Source organism: Delphinapterus leucas, chromosome 10 (genome assembly GCF_059928025.1).
Source record: "Delphinapterus leucas isolate spDelLeu-1000000601 "Yukka" chromosome 10, BTC_Dleu_Yukka2, whole genome shotgun sequence".
In the NCBI taxonomy this organism is placed as follows: domain Eukaryota; kingdom Metazoa; phylum Chordata; class Mammalia; order Artiodactyla; family Monodontidae; genus Delphinapterus; species Delphinapterus leucas.
The window spans coordinates 48,208,534-48,223,482 of record NC_143138.1 but is presented as its reverse complement, the minus strand read 5'-3'; the positions used below and the strand labels follow the sequence as shown (position 1 = coordinate 48,223,482).

Genomic DNA, 14,949 nt, shown 5'->3' with positions numbered 1-14,949 from the left:
AAAAATAAGTGATTTTTATTTCCTGCCTCCTAATTTTCCTAAGCAGAAGACAGAAAAGAGGAAACAGTGAGAAAAGAAGACGAAACAAAATAGTGTGTGTTTCACAATGATTTTTTGATAGTTAAGAAATACTGAAATTAAAGCCTTTTAAGATAGGCTGATCCATTATTTTCCCTATTTTAAAACACATCTGTTTAGAATAGAATTTTGCAATGGGGTATGTAATAAACACACATCACATTACACGATATGTAATGAGCATGTTAATACTGAACTTTCATAGACTCAAGGCTTTTTTGTTTTTAATGGCTAATTTCATTATGAAATTTTTTTAGTAATAGCTAATGACAGGCCTTGGTTTGTTTTCCATTAGGCACGTATGTAACAATTTCCTCCTGTGTTTTCTGCACTGTAAAGTTTCTGATATCCCACAATGAATTTGTCAATTTACTATTCCCATCAACAGAACTTTGAGATTTTTGTGGGGGTTGGGGGTGGGGAGAAGAAGGGAAATAGTGAGTTTCTCACTAGTTTTTGTTTGATCTTGCTCCTTAAGGTATATCTGATCTCTCCAGTATCAGTTCAGTGACCTTTATCTCACTACCTCTATGCTTTTAATGAAAACATTCCTATTGTTTGGAAAACCTTCCTTTCTGTTTCTCTGCTATTCTTGCAAAGCTCAATTTAAGTTCTGCATTTTCTACAAATTGTGCTCTGCCTTGTGCTGTGTTCTGTAAGATCATTCTCCTGCCTCCACACAAGAGTGTGTCTGGGGCTTCCCTGGTGGCACAGTGGTTGAGAGTCCGCCTGCCGATGCAGGGGACACGGATTTGTGCCCCGCTCCGGGAAGATCACACATGCCCATGCCGCGAAGCGGCTGGGCCCGTGAGCCATGGCCGCTGAGCCTGCGCGTCTGGAGCCTATGCTCCACAACGGGAGAGGCCACAACCGTGAGAGGCCTGCGTACTGCAAAAAAAAAAAATGCCCTCTTTTTGTTTGTTTTTTTGTCCTAGACCAGTGATCTAGGGGTATTGTAGAAATTCGATGAATTATTTTTTTCTTCTTGTTGATTCTGAATATTTATTTTAATACCTATTTAACTTAATTTTTTTCGTTCCTTATAGTTACACGTTACACTCTTTTACTTCCGAAGTATGTAATTTACATTATCTGTGGATTCACCTCAGGATAGTAAAAAGGGTATTCAAAAATACCAGAAGGGGATGTTAGGTCTTACAGATTTGGACCCTACCACATCAGCCATGAGCTTGATGCAGGCGTGACCACTCTGGGGTCGTGTATATTTCTCACAGAGTACGGTGTGGGCCCTGGGTGGGTGTGGTGCTTCTCTCCTGGAGAGCCCGGTGTGTCCCATGCTTCATAATCATCTCTGCAATTTTCAGTTACATTCAGGGAAGGCCAAAACATTGGTTTAAGATTTTATTTTATTTCATTTTTTTACATCTTTATTGGAGTATAATTGCTTTACAATGGTGTGTTAGTTTCTGCTTTATAACAAAGTGAATCAGTTATATATATGTTCCCATATCTCTTCCCTTTTGCGTCTCCCTCCCTCCCACCCTCCCTATCCCACCCCTCCAGGTGATCACAAAGCACAGAGCTGATCTCCCTGTGCTATGCGGCTGCTTCCCACTAGCTATATGTACCTTACGTTTGGTAGTGTGTATATGTCCATGAAGAACCTAGGGGTAAGACAGGAATAAAGACACAGACCTACTAGAGAATGGACTTGAGGATATGGGGAGGGGGAAGGGTAAGCTGTGACAAAGCAAGATTTTAAGAGAGGAGAAGAAAGGTGGGAAGCACATTCAATATTCTGATGAAGAAAAGTTCAGAGGAGTAATTTTGTCTCCTGCATCATGTTTAAAATGTCTGTAGAGAATACTTTTTCTACTCAGCATCAGTCTGCCTTCCCCTCTCAACTTTTTGTGTTTTGATTGGTAACATTATTTCTGCTGGTTTTATGTTCTCTGAAGTATAATTAGTTCTGCTCCATTCACCTGAGTTTGACTTTCATCTCACCTTTCTGTATTTCCAAAATGGTACCTTACTGTTTTCGTTTTAAATATGTATTTTCAAGTACTCAAACCTAAGTGTTGTTATTCCATTAGGCCTACTTTTCATTATTATTCAAAGGAGAGAAACATCACAGAAGCATTCACTGTATTCATTTTAAATCAGGTTTTGGGAGATTGAATCACCACACTAATTGACATTCCTGTGGGCACTTGGAGCAACATTAAGATGGGATTGAGTAGGTCCTAGATTAAATTGTCCAGGGGACAGACAGCATGGTGGTTAAGACTGGGCTCTGGATTGAAATTCTAGGTTCTCCCCTGCTTCCATCACTTACCAGCTCCGCCCTGTTGGGCCTCCATGTTACAACTCTAAACTAGGATGAAAAATAACCAGATGGGGGCTTCTTTGTGGCGCAGTGGATAAGGCTCTGCCTGCCAATGCAGGGGACACGGGTTTAAGCCCTGGTCCAGGAAGATCCCACCTGCTGCAGAGCAACCAAGCCCGTGAGCCACAACGACTGAGCCTGTGTGCCTCAACTACTGAAACCCTCAAGCCCAGAGCCCGTGCTCTGCAACAAGAGAAGCCACCACAATGAGAAGCCCGTGCACTGCAACGAAGAGTAGCCCCTGCTCGCTGCAACTAGAGAAAGCCCGGATACAGCAACGAAGACCCAACGCAGCCAAAAATAAAATAAATAAAAAATAAGCAGATGATGTGAAGAGTAGGTGAAATAACGAGGAGAGTCTGGAACAGTCCCTGGCACAAAATAAGCGCTCAATATTTTTCATTTTTTGAAGCTTCACAATGTAAAGAGTATTTTTTTAAAAAAAGCTTTAATAAAATTAAAATTTTTTCAATAAAAATAAGCTTCAGACTTTCACAAAAGGTGAAGAGCCTTGCCGAGTGCCACAAAACGAACTAGTGACAGGTGTCCCACACAGCTCACTCGTACTTTCACGCCAGAGTCGCTGAAACTGTCTCCACGTTACACGAAAGCTATTCAGCAGGTACCGTTGGTCCTTTTCAAACTAAGTATCTGCTTTGGAAGATAACTGATTTTTAGTCCATAGCAATTCTTGAAATTAAACACCCCAAAATGAAGCTGCTTTCTCTCCTACCCATTTTATTTCAAACACTGAAGGTTGGCACACCGAGTCCAGAAAAACCGACAGCGTTTAGGAAACCCTGGGTGGCAGGCAGCCCGAGGTCGGGGTGAGGAGGCTACCGCCGCCGCCAGGCCCTCAAGCCCCACCCGACAGCGCGCGCTGCGGCCAGGCCCTGCGCGTCTCCGGTTGCTACGGCAACCCGAGGCCGGCGTCCCCGTCGCCACGGCGTTCGGCGGGCCGCAGCATGGCTACCCCTGATTGGCTGGGGCGCCCTGCCGGTGGAAGAAGAGGTGTCGGCATTGGCTGAGGACGCTCCGGTTTCGTGGCCGGAAGGAGGATTGGATTGATGCACCAACGGTGCTGCTGGCAGCAGTGCCCCCGAGGTGGAGGGGACCAGGCGCGGGCTAGGGGAGAGGAGGACGGGCCCCCGATCCAGAGCAGCGTGACAGTAAGTAGCAGAGACGATGAGAAGGGCGATTTCGAGCTTGGCCTGAAGGAGGGGCCCTCCCTTGGGCGCGGTGAGTGGGGCCGGAGCGGGCGTTCCTCTGCCGGCGCGCGGTTTCAGGCAGGGTCTCCAGGGAGATGTCCGCAGGTGCTTGTGGAGCAGCCCGAGGCCTCGGAGCGAGCTCCCCTCGGCAGGAGGCAGGGCAGAGAGTGCGGGCTGTCGGGCGTGCGGGATTCACTGTGAGCCTGTCTCATAGCAGACGGGTTGGTGTTGGCGGATGGATGGTGGGAAAGTGCCATCAACCATGCGTGATGGTCCTTTCAGTTCCATAAGGACTTATTCTGGTTACAGGAAGCCTGAGTGTGTCTCTTCCAATCTGCTCCTACACTCCGGAGGCTCCTTCATAAAACCCTTTATGGGCGTCGCTTCTCTGCCTTCCCCTTATGTTATGATGCTGCTCTGACAGTCCCTCTGCTTCTCTGCTCAACGTGAGTGAGCCTGTTCAGTTCCAGGCCTTCAGGCACCACATGTCAGCTGATTACTTGAAAACCTCCACCTCCAGCCTAGGCTGCTCCACTAAGCACCAGACCCCAAAACCCAACCGCGAGTTAACTCCACACGTGCACAACCCTAAACACCATCTTCCCCATTCCCACAGAGTGCTTCGCCCTTGGATTCCCTGTCTTGGGCACCAAGATACAAAAACCACATCTGGACAATATCTTTGACACTTACTGCCTCTTCTGCATTTCTACCGGTTATCAAGGCTATACTTTCTTAATAGCTGTCAAATCAATTCCCACATCACTAAATCCCTTCTCACTGCATTAGAATTTCCACCAGTTTCTTGGTTAAATTCAACACCCATCCACCTTCCCTGATGGCAGTTTGGCCCTATCTAATCCATTTTTCTGTCTATTGTTAGACTGATCTTTCCAAAAAACATATAAGGGCATTTCACTTCCTGCCAAGACTCCCTGTCATCCTCATCCACACTTCTTAGTTAGGCCGTCCATCAGCAGTTCCATCTTTGTTTCCAGAACATGCCACATTCTCTCCTGTGTGTGCTGATGTCCCCTGTTGCTCACACTGCCTTCGATGGACTCCACTTTTGCACCTTCCCCAACCCTGCTCTCACTCCCCAGTCATTCTCTGAATGTTGCCTAATTGCTTTTCTGCTTCCTCCTCTAGACTCTCTCTCTGAGCGCAGAGGCCAGGTTTGTCTTCCTCACCATTTGTTGTGTCTATCATAGCACCCTGCAAGTAGCAGGGGCTCAACAAATACTGGTTAAATGAATGATTCTCTAAAACAAGTTACTGTTTTTCATAGCATCCAGTAAAGCTTTCACTTATAAAAGATGAATGTTGAACTTCCAGGTTTTACTTTAATTTCAAGATCCTTGGTTTGGAAACTATTTCAATTCACAGTCTGTATTTCATGCCATAATCATTTTAATGGTAGCTGTTGTTATATGGCATAAGTTTAACATGGGAAAGAGAGAGAGTACAGTGCAGTTTGCAAGAGATAGGCTTTGAGTCAGACATGCGTGGGTTTGAATCCTGGCTCCAACATTTTAGCTCTGTGGCCACTTATCTGTGGCTTCGTTATCTGTACAATGGGCTAATAATAACCCCCACCTCATAGGATTATATTAAAGACTAAATGTGTATAACCCATATCAAGTGCCTTATACTTAATAAATTTTCACATGTCTAAAAACTAGAAACATTTACATGGATGTTTGTAGCAGCTTAATTCACAATTGCCAATACCTGCAAACAACCAAGATGTCCTTCAGTGGGTGAATGGATAAATTAGCTGTGGTACATCCAGACAATGGAATTGCTGAAAAGAAGTTAACTATCAAGCCATGAAAAGACATGGGGGAAAGTTAAGTGCATATTACTAAGAAAAGAAGCCAGTCTGAAAAGGCTATATACTGTATGATTCCAACTACATGACATTCTGGAAAGAGTAAAACTTTAGAGACAGTGAAAAGATCAGTGGTTGTCAGGGGTTAGCTGAGGGTGGGGGAGATATGAATAGGCAGAGCACAAGGATTTTTAGGACAGTGAAAATACTCTGTGTGACACTATAATGATGGATACATGTCATTATATGTTTGTCTAAACCTACACAATGTACAACACGAAGAGTGAACCCTAAGGTAGCCTATGGACATTGAGTGATTATGATGTGTCAATGTAGGTTCATTCTTTTATTTATTTATTTATTTATTTATTTTTGGCTGTGTTGGGTCTTCGTTTCTGTGCGAGGGCTTTCTCTAGTTGTGGCGAGTGGGGGCCACTCTTCATCACGGTGCACGGGTCTCTCACTGTCGCGGCCTCTCTTGTTGCGGAGCAAAGGCTCCAGACGCGTAGGCTCAGTAGTTGTGGTACACGAGCCTAGTTGCTCCGCGGCATGTGGGATCTTCCCAGACCAGGGCTCGAACCCGTGTCCCCTGCACTGGCAGGCAGATTCTCAACCACTGCGCCACCAAGGAAGTCCCTGTAGGTTCATTCTTGGTAATAAATGTACCATTCTGGTAAGGAGGGAGGCTCTGTAGGTGTAGGGGTAGGGGATATATGGGAAATCTCTGTAGCTTCCTCTCAAATTTGTTGTAAACTTAAAACTGCCCTAAAAAATAGTCTTAAAAAAGAAGTAAAAGAAACACTGAAGGTTGGAATTGTGAAATTTCCATGGTCACCTCACAAAAGGTAAAAATCAATCTTTTAATTCAGTCAAGTACAATTTCTAGGACATCATCCTGCTACCCAGTCACACTATACTACTTGATCACAAACTTTGTTCTGATACAGGTAAGAAACTCATTCAGTGACAACTTATTGACCATCTGATGGATCCAGGGCGCTCTGCCAGATAAAGGTGAGGCAAAAGAAAGTGTAACCAGTAAAGTCTCAAGTAAGTGAAAGAAGGGCCTGGAATGTCACTCTGCCTGTCTCAGCCGGTCAGACTTTGAGGTCAGAGTCCAAGTGGACTGAGTGGAGCCCTTGGAGAGGTGGAAAGGAGGTAGAAGTTTATTGGGTGTCCAGAAGGGAGCATAACCAAGTCCCTGTGCCCTCAGAGCCCAGGATCCCATGGGTGGTAGCCCAGAGTCCATAGAATTCAGACTCATGCTAGGTGCATGGGTTCAAATTCCAGCTCTGCCACTGCTGGACACAGGGCGTCTGCCAAGTTGCTTCATCTCGGCACTTCAATTTCCTTACATATACAGTGGAGTTGTTGTGAGTATTACATGAATCAGTAGAGACAAATTTCCTAGAACTATGGTAGGTACATAGGAAGTGCCAGGTACATGTTAGCTGTTTCTATTATGTTTTACCTGGGGGAGAGAAATAAGTTAAGAGATAACAATAAAGCAGGATGGGGGTGTGGGGATAGAAAGTGTCACCTTGGGAACAGGTTATGTGGCTTGGATTTGGAAATGAGTCTTACATTTTTGAGACTTGGTCCTCCACAGGAAAGTGAACTCTATGTGTACTCATATATCCGCCTGACATGTGTGATTAAAAAAAAACATGAAAACGAGCACTGAATAAAATAGATGGTTTTTCGTTTGGTAAAATGATTGCTCATTCATATCTAGAAGTCAAACTTCCCTTCATCTCAGCTGAAATCTGCAACAGTCATTAATAAATGTCATGCACTCACATCCATGGGGGAGGCTCAACTCAGAGCTTATTCAGTCTTGTATTAGGAATAGTTATAGTTGACAGGGAGTCTAGCTTCACAACCCTCAAGAGAGTCAAAGTGACAAAATCACAATCAAATGGCACATATCTAGAAGAGAGACTAAAAAACCCTCCTACAAAAATTGAAATAAAAACAAGAGGCAGAATGGATAAAGCACAGCAGCCATAACATTGATCCTGGGCCAGCAGGAAAAAGTTACCCAGTATATAGTGTATTTTGCATAAATGACCGGGAATTTTTAATTAATTTGAGAAAAGTGTGTCTGACGTAATATTTGGTTACTAAGGTGATAAACATTTACCTAGAAAATTCACTTAGGCAGATAGAGAGCTGGATAAAGGCCACCAATAAGTGAAAGTTAGTATAGCATTCAATTAACAGGGAAGGCCCTGCCTGGCTTTAAATTCCTGCTCTGCCACCAGAGGTTTAAAGCTCTGTGACTTGGACAAATTACTTAACGTCTGTGGGCCTCAGTTCTGTCATCTGTGAAATGGGGACAGTAAAGGTAGTTGCCTTATAGCTTTGTTAGGAGAATTATATTAGTTAACGTATGGAAGCAATTAGAATGATGCTGGCACAGGGTAAGCCCCATGTAAACATTTGCTTTTATTATTGTTACTATTACCAGATATGAGATCTTAGCCAAGTTACTGAAGCTCAGCACCTCAGTTCCTTCATCTGTGAGTTGGAGATACAACACAACCATCTCCTAGGGTTGTTTTAGGATTTAACAAATACATGAAAGTGCTTATAATTGTAAACCCGAAATAACATCAGGTGTAACAAATTAAAATGAAGACTATTTGTGACATTAAAAATAAAACTTTTTTTTCATTTTATGTCTAGTATTTGTCATCAGTGAACCAAAGTCAGTGAATATAAGCAAATGACTTAAAATAAGCATGACTGAAGTAATAGTAATATTACCAATGATAGTATTTACAACAGCTGTCATAATAACAACTTAGCTAGCTACAGACAGTTTTTTGTTTTGTTGGTGCCACACCACGTGGCATGTGGGAATCTTAGTTCCCCAACCAGGGATCAAACCTGGGCCCTAACCACTGGACCACCAGGGAATTCCCCTGGACAGTTTTAAACGAGTTTCATTTTATTTTATTTAATTCCAACTACCATCTTATAATGGGGATATAATTATGTCTATTTTTTGGTAAATGAGGAAACTAATAATCAGAGAGGCCCAGGGACTTTTTGAGGTCACTCAGCAGGCATGTAGAAACCAGGTCTACTCCATCACTGCTGCTTCTTTCACCTGCATCCCAGCCATGTAACAGGAAGACTTCACAGTCCCAAGCCTGTTAGCTCTCATCAGTGGAGACCACAGCATTCATATAATGTGCGTGTGTGTGTGTGTGTGTGCTACACTTGACATAAATGTGAATACTCATTCCTGTAGGAAATGTTATTGTCCTATCGTGTATACTTGAGGTAGCCCATATTTAACACAAATATCTTATTTACCTTGTGGCTTCCCTGTGTTTATAAAGAGATTTTTGTCAAACCAACATTCTGTAATAGCTAGATGCTGGTCAGCTGGGGCAAATGTATCATTTGCTGATAGTTTTTTTCATAATATTTATTCTCCATCTATAAACAATGATCCTCCAGTTATAGCTGGAGCTTCCCAATCACATTTCTCTTGGGATTTGTTTATTCATTCATTCGTTCATCAATCATTTATTGAATACTTCTTTTGTTATAAACTAGCAATGCTGTGCTGGATGTTGGGGATGAGCAAACTGGCTGTCATCCACATCCCTGACTAGTTTATAGTAAGCTAGAGGAGACAGATGCATAGTTATTGAATTATTGCCTGAATCTGCCCCTTTATTAAGAGCTTCAAGGCAGGGAGGTCAGTGAAAATTTCCTTAAAGAATGAATACTTGAGTTGAGATGGATGAGCCTTCCAGGGCTTTCTGCACTAATCTGGCCCTTGAGTCTAGGAATAAAGGTCGCAGGAGTGCAGGAAAAGCAGGCCTGGGGCAGGGACACATGGCCCAGGTCTGAGTGGAGCTGTTGCGGGCAGAGGCTTCATCTCACATGGCACCTCAAATCCTCCTTACATTTGTTTTTACGCCGAGAGAAATGGGAAGCCCATGAAGGCTCAATTGGTCAGATTTGTACCATAAAAAGGGTGCTTTTGATGCTGTGTGGAGAACAGACTTCTTCTTGTTGGGAGGAGAGAGAAACTGGAAGTTGGGAGTCCATTTAGGAAGTGGTTCCTGTAGTTCAGGTGGGCAATGATGAGGACGAGGGTGTTGGCAGTGAGGATGGAGAGAAGTGGGCAGACAGGGACTGTACTGAATAGAAAAATAGTGAGCTAATGAGTAAGGGCCTTAGGAAGAGGAAGTGTCATTTTTCCAAGGTTCATGCCCAAGGGCTCTTCTTGAGTTGAGATTATTTGAGGATCTTCTGTTCTATGAGCTGGCCGTAGCCTTGGAGGCCACCATCAACCCCAGCCCAGCTCATCTGCTCCCTGTCTCCCCAAACCACTCTCAGGATCTGGCCTCCCTCCCTTTGTGCATCCCCTGGAGTATTCTTCCCCTGCCCCGGCCATTCTCCTAGACCTGCTTCACAGCTGTCACATGTGCCTTTTCATGGCTCTTTCTTCAGCCCACAGTGGTCTCTCTTTCCCTTAAACTCATTCAATTTATAATCTCCTTGGGAAACTAGTTTTCTCTGCTTTTTGACATTTCTAGTGTTCTTATTTAATCCCTTGTATTAGGCCGAACCATAAGAAATTGTTCTTTTTTTTTAAAGACCCAATATCGCAGTTTCATGTTGTTTAACCTACATATTTCTCATTTCCCACGCTTGCTGAGTTATGGATGGATGTTTTTGCAGCATCCAGTAGTGTCTTGTGCACAGTCAGCACACAATAAATTAAAAATGCACTTAAATGTTATTAGATGAAACAAAAGTTATTCAGTGCCACCAATTATTAGGAACATCAGTGTGTTTACCCAGTGTTCTCTTTACTCTTTGAGGGTCTAGGGGATTGGGCTGAATCCATACTCACTTATTATCATGTCTTATTTCCATGATGGCTAACTTTGGGGAGAAGGCAATTTTTTTTTACCATGTCTTATTCAGTGCAGTATCCTCAGTGCCTGGCATATATGAGGAAATCAAAAATTGTTTCTTGAAGGAATGAATAAATATTGTCACCTTTCTCTGTCTCACAGAAACAGAGAATTGAATGTAATCTTACTATGTTTGGAGGTCAATGAATAAAGAGAAATTTGGTGTGCTACTTTATTTATTTTCATTGACTGGTTAGCATAAATTCTTTCTTCATACCACCTGGACCTTTTTTCCCCTTTACAATATCACTACTTAATATCTGGGTCTTAGGTTCATTCTACCCTTTGTCACGAATAGACTTGGGTAAGCAGCCACACAAGGCATGAGCACAGACTATCACAAATATTGTGCAGTGGCAGTTGAGGGGGCCCCCAGGAAATCCATTCCTATCTGCAGGCATTACCCTTTATCACAAAAGATATGAGTTAAAATGGGAATACATCTTGAAAATAGGAAAATGATAATGGTGCCTATTGTCATATATTCTAGTTAACTTTGGAACAGCACTCTCAGTCCACCTTGGGTTACTATTCACCAGAAGAAGATGAAGGCAAACTCGTAAGGGAGTGTCTAACCTGTAGCAGGTGCTCAATAAATATTCAGGGGAATGAGTGGGAGACAGTCAGAATACTCTTACCATGTTTTATTCTTTTACCCCCAAGTGCTTGTTTAACTAGAAAATAGAAGGTTGTTTAAAGAATAAAGTGTGCATAAGGAAGGTGTCAAGTCTGCTGACTCGGGAGCAAGGCCATGACAGTACTTGCCCTTGGCTGATGCCACTTTTGCCAATGGCAGTTCTGTAACAAGTGCATCTTTGTTTGGCACCATACGATGGTATTAAAATACAACACCTACCTAGTTCTCATGAGTGAACCAGGATGAATGGATGTGTATTTGTAAGCACGCCAGGGTCCAGTTGCATTTAACCAATACACTTAAACACATTTTCCTTATTTCTGGTTGCTCTATGTGAATTATATCTTATTTAAAATTATATCTTATTTTAACCACTTTTTTCAAATTTTAAAGGAATTTTAAGGAAATATGTCTACATTAAAGGAATTGGAGTAATGATTTTTCATTTTGCATTTCCATCTATTTGTGGGGCTGAAAGTTCTGTAAGTTTTTAATACCTACCTGAGCACAGACAGACTGCATCTTGACATCTAACATGGAGGTTAGCTGTCATTCAGCCAAGGAAAGAAGGACTCCCTGTTGTTGGTACAAGAAGTTCTAACTTCCGTGGTAGGGTTCATGACACTTTATTTTAGTGCCTTTTCAAAAATAATAAAGCTGATGTAACAAAGTGGTAATTAACCTTAGTCATGCCAAACTCTTACTGCTATTATGTTCTAAGTGCTGGTTTTACTTTTTTTAACCATTAGTAAAGGTAGTAAATAAAATGGAATAGTTACAAAGATGCAACCTAAGTGATTAGAAGGAAAAACATATATCTGTGGGATATGAAGCTATTTCCCAAAATGAATCAAATGATTTTTCTGTTTTATCTTTAGAAAAGATGAGGCCATTTAAGGATCTCTCGAATAGCTAAGGCAGTTGTGGTATAAAAAGGAATTTCTGGGCAGAGAATCTGAAAACCATATCATAAATACTCGCCATGTTATTTAGTTAGTGGGTTTATATTGCACAATTTAGATTAATTACAATCAGTTAATTTTACCATGGCATGGATAATCTCTCTGTCATATGTGTTTACCCTGCAATTACTGAGTGAGGTGTGTGTCTCTGGGGACTTTCTTTTATTATTAACCCAAATTTCAGGTGACATCAGGAGAATGAATTACTTTCGAGAGTTTCTTTTTTAAAATGGGTTTAAAAATTCAACAATGAGTCAGAACTGTGATTATGCCTGTACTTGACTAGGGCTGTAAACACCAAACTATTTGACTATCTGATCTGAGATAGTATTTGGGTTCCATGACTGAGAGGTACAGAGGAAAGATACTGAATGTTTCTGTCCTTAAAGTAATATGCACTTGTATTTTATATGTAATCTTCCACTTCCATACCCATTCCATTTTAAGAAAAAATACTAAATTTCACCTTTTCCATTTAGAATCAAAGGAAAATCTCCATATGAATATAAGTGAATACAAGTGTTTGTGTAGCAAGTATCATAATCTCTGGCCTCATCTCATCTGTAAAATAAATGTTAGAAAATGAGTGGTTTTCTATTTTTATTTTTAGCAGTGGAACCTTGTTTTCAAATGAAACTGTACAGAGACCCCCAGAGAAATAGGACATAGTGCATTCAGCCACTCTTACCCTCCCCTGGTTGTCCTGGAATTGACAACGACTGGGTTAGTCCTTTCAGGCACTCCACGTAGGGCAGTGATTCTCAGAGGGTCATCTAGGGTCACTGTGAAAACAATATTGTTATTTGAAAGGAGAACCCTCAGGTACCTAGGCCAGTGCTATTGAGGTAATCTTCAGACTAGTGTTACTGGTCCATGAGGGAGAGATACAAAATTGAGAGCAAGCATTGAGAAATGTTTATAGCAATTTGACATTGCTGTGCTATCCAAGCACATGATCAGTGATGGGCTTATTTTCCTGGATACGATATGGACCAAAAATGTTGATCCATAATAGATTGGAAAAAAAAAAACTTTATGGATAATTTGAGAAGCACTGTTCATGAATATTTTCTTATTTAGGACTCCAATTTTCCTCCTAAAGATTGAATAAGTTAGATCATTCCTGAGTGTGTTCAATATTATTATAGCATTACAAATACTTATCAATTGATTTGATTTATAAGGAAGCTTTATGAAAGACCTTTGAACTAAAGGAATAATGACATTGGTTTTTAAAAATAATTCTTTTATTCATCCATTCATTAATTTTTTTCAATAAATATTTATTGTTTGCCTACCATGTGTCTGGTGAATACAGGAGACCCAATCCTGCTTTATGGGGTCGTCAGGCAATTGCCATTCTTTTTGCACAGGTTTGCAGCGTGGGGAGTACAGGCTTCCCTGGGCTCTGAGGAGGAGCACCAGACTTGGTTGGGGGCGGGGGATGGTGGGTGGTCAAGGGAGGTTCTAATCCCAAAATTAGTAATTGTTAAAAAGCAAATAATTCACAAACTTTGGTAAAAATACCTGAGCCACTCCTTACTGATTGTGACACAAATATTTTTTGAGTCCATACGCTGTGCTTACCCTGTGCCACTTGCTGTTCTGTGCGTGAGGATAAAGCAGACACAGTCCCTGCCCACATGGGGCTTATTATCAAGTGCATGGAGACCAGTGAATGGCTAGGAGTTCTCCTGATGTTGATGAGCCCCACAAGGAAATAAAACAGGGTAGAGTGGTGAGTGTGAGCATGTGATGGTGAATGGGTCGCAGAGTAGTTCTCAGCAAGGAGGTGACATCTGAGCTGAGGCTAAGTGACCTGAAGGAGCTGAGCTGCAGTGGGCTGAGGGTGAGGGAGACGATGGAAGAGCTCAGAGAAGTCAGAGTCAAAGCAAGAGGGAACTGCCTTCGACTCTGCTCTGTGTGCATCTGCAGCCAGGCCCTTGCAGCCCCATCACCCACGCTCATCCTTGGGGGATGTGGGCATCCACAGAGCCCCCATCCCTAAGGCCTGTTTGTGTGCCCCAGGTATTGGCTTCAAAGTTCTTTTGCTTCTAATAGCCAGCTCCTGGGTCTCTTTTTGGGAGGACTGCTCAAGCTACTGGAGTCTCTTTGCCCCCAGTCAGCAGTGCCTGTGTCACAGAACCAAACTCAGGTCTGCTTGTCCACTCACAGTAAAGCCAATCTACTGACACCCAGCTGTGGTGAAGGAAAGTGCAGGCTTTATTGCAGGGGCCAGCAAGGAGTCCAGGCAGCTAGTGCTCAAAAAGCCTAAACTCCCCAATGTGTTTCAGCAAAACATTTTTAAAGGCCAGGTGAGGGAGGGGAGTCCCAGGGTATATGATCCACTCATGCACAATTGTCTGGTTGGTTGATGGTGAGCTTTCAGGGTATTAACATTATCAATCCTTAGGTGCCAATAGGTGCTTAGGATCATCAACTAGTTAATTTCTTCCTTTTGATGGTGGTTTTAGCATCTGTAAAACAAGTCAGGAAATGTGCATCAGATACTACTTCAGAGACGAGCTACAGCAGAGGATGGGGGAGGGGTCTGCCCCAGGAAGGCCCCATAGGGTCCTGCTCCCTTACACCTGAGGGGCTAGGACCTCCCTCAGGGCCCTTTACCAACCACTCCTTCCCTCAAGTTTGGACACTGGCTCTGAGGCAAACTCTACCTGCATGGCTCTTGCCCTCACTTGCCCTCTGAGGAACACTTCCTCAGAAAGTTGTTTGCTTCTAGGAAATGACTTAAGAGATGAACTGCCCTCCCTGCCACCCACCAGTTTTGAATTATAGCCTTTGGTATAGTGTTATCATTTTTGTTAATTAAAGATGGGATTAAATTAAATATTTTATAGTATTCCCAAGTTCTTGAAGTTTTGTTTTTTTTTTTTTGGAACAGTTTCCATTTTAACAGCCATCAAGTGGAAAGGATTTTGT

At 42.5% G+C, this 14,949-nt stretch overlaps 1 protein-coding gene across 1 annotated transcript in view; it reads left to right on the top strand.

Moving 5' to 3' along the window:
• Nucleotides 1-23: 23 nt before the first annotated feature.
• NEK10 (NIMA related kinase 10) overlaps nt 24-14,949 on the top strand; it is a 308,999-nt gene continuing 294,073 nt past the window's right edge. The window contains exons 1-2 of the mRNA XM_089918950.1: nt 24-3,594; nt 6,412-6,478. The gene's annotated coding sequence lies outside the window, so the exon portion shown is untranslated. The remainder of the gene's footprint in view (nt 3,595-6,411; nt 6,479-14,949) is intronic.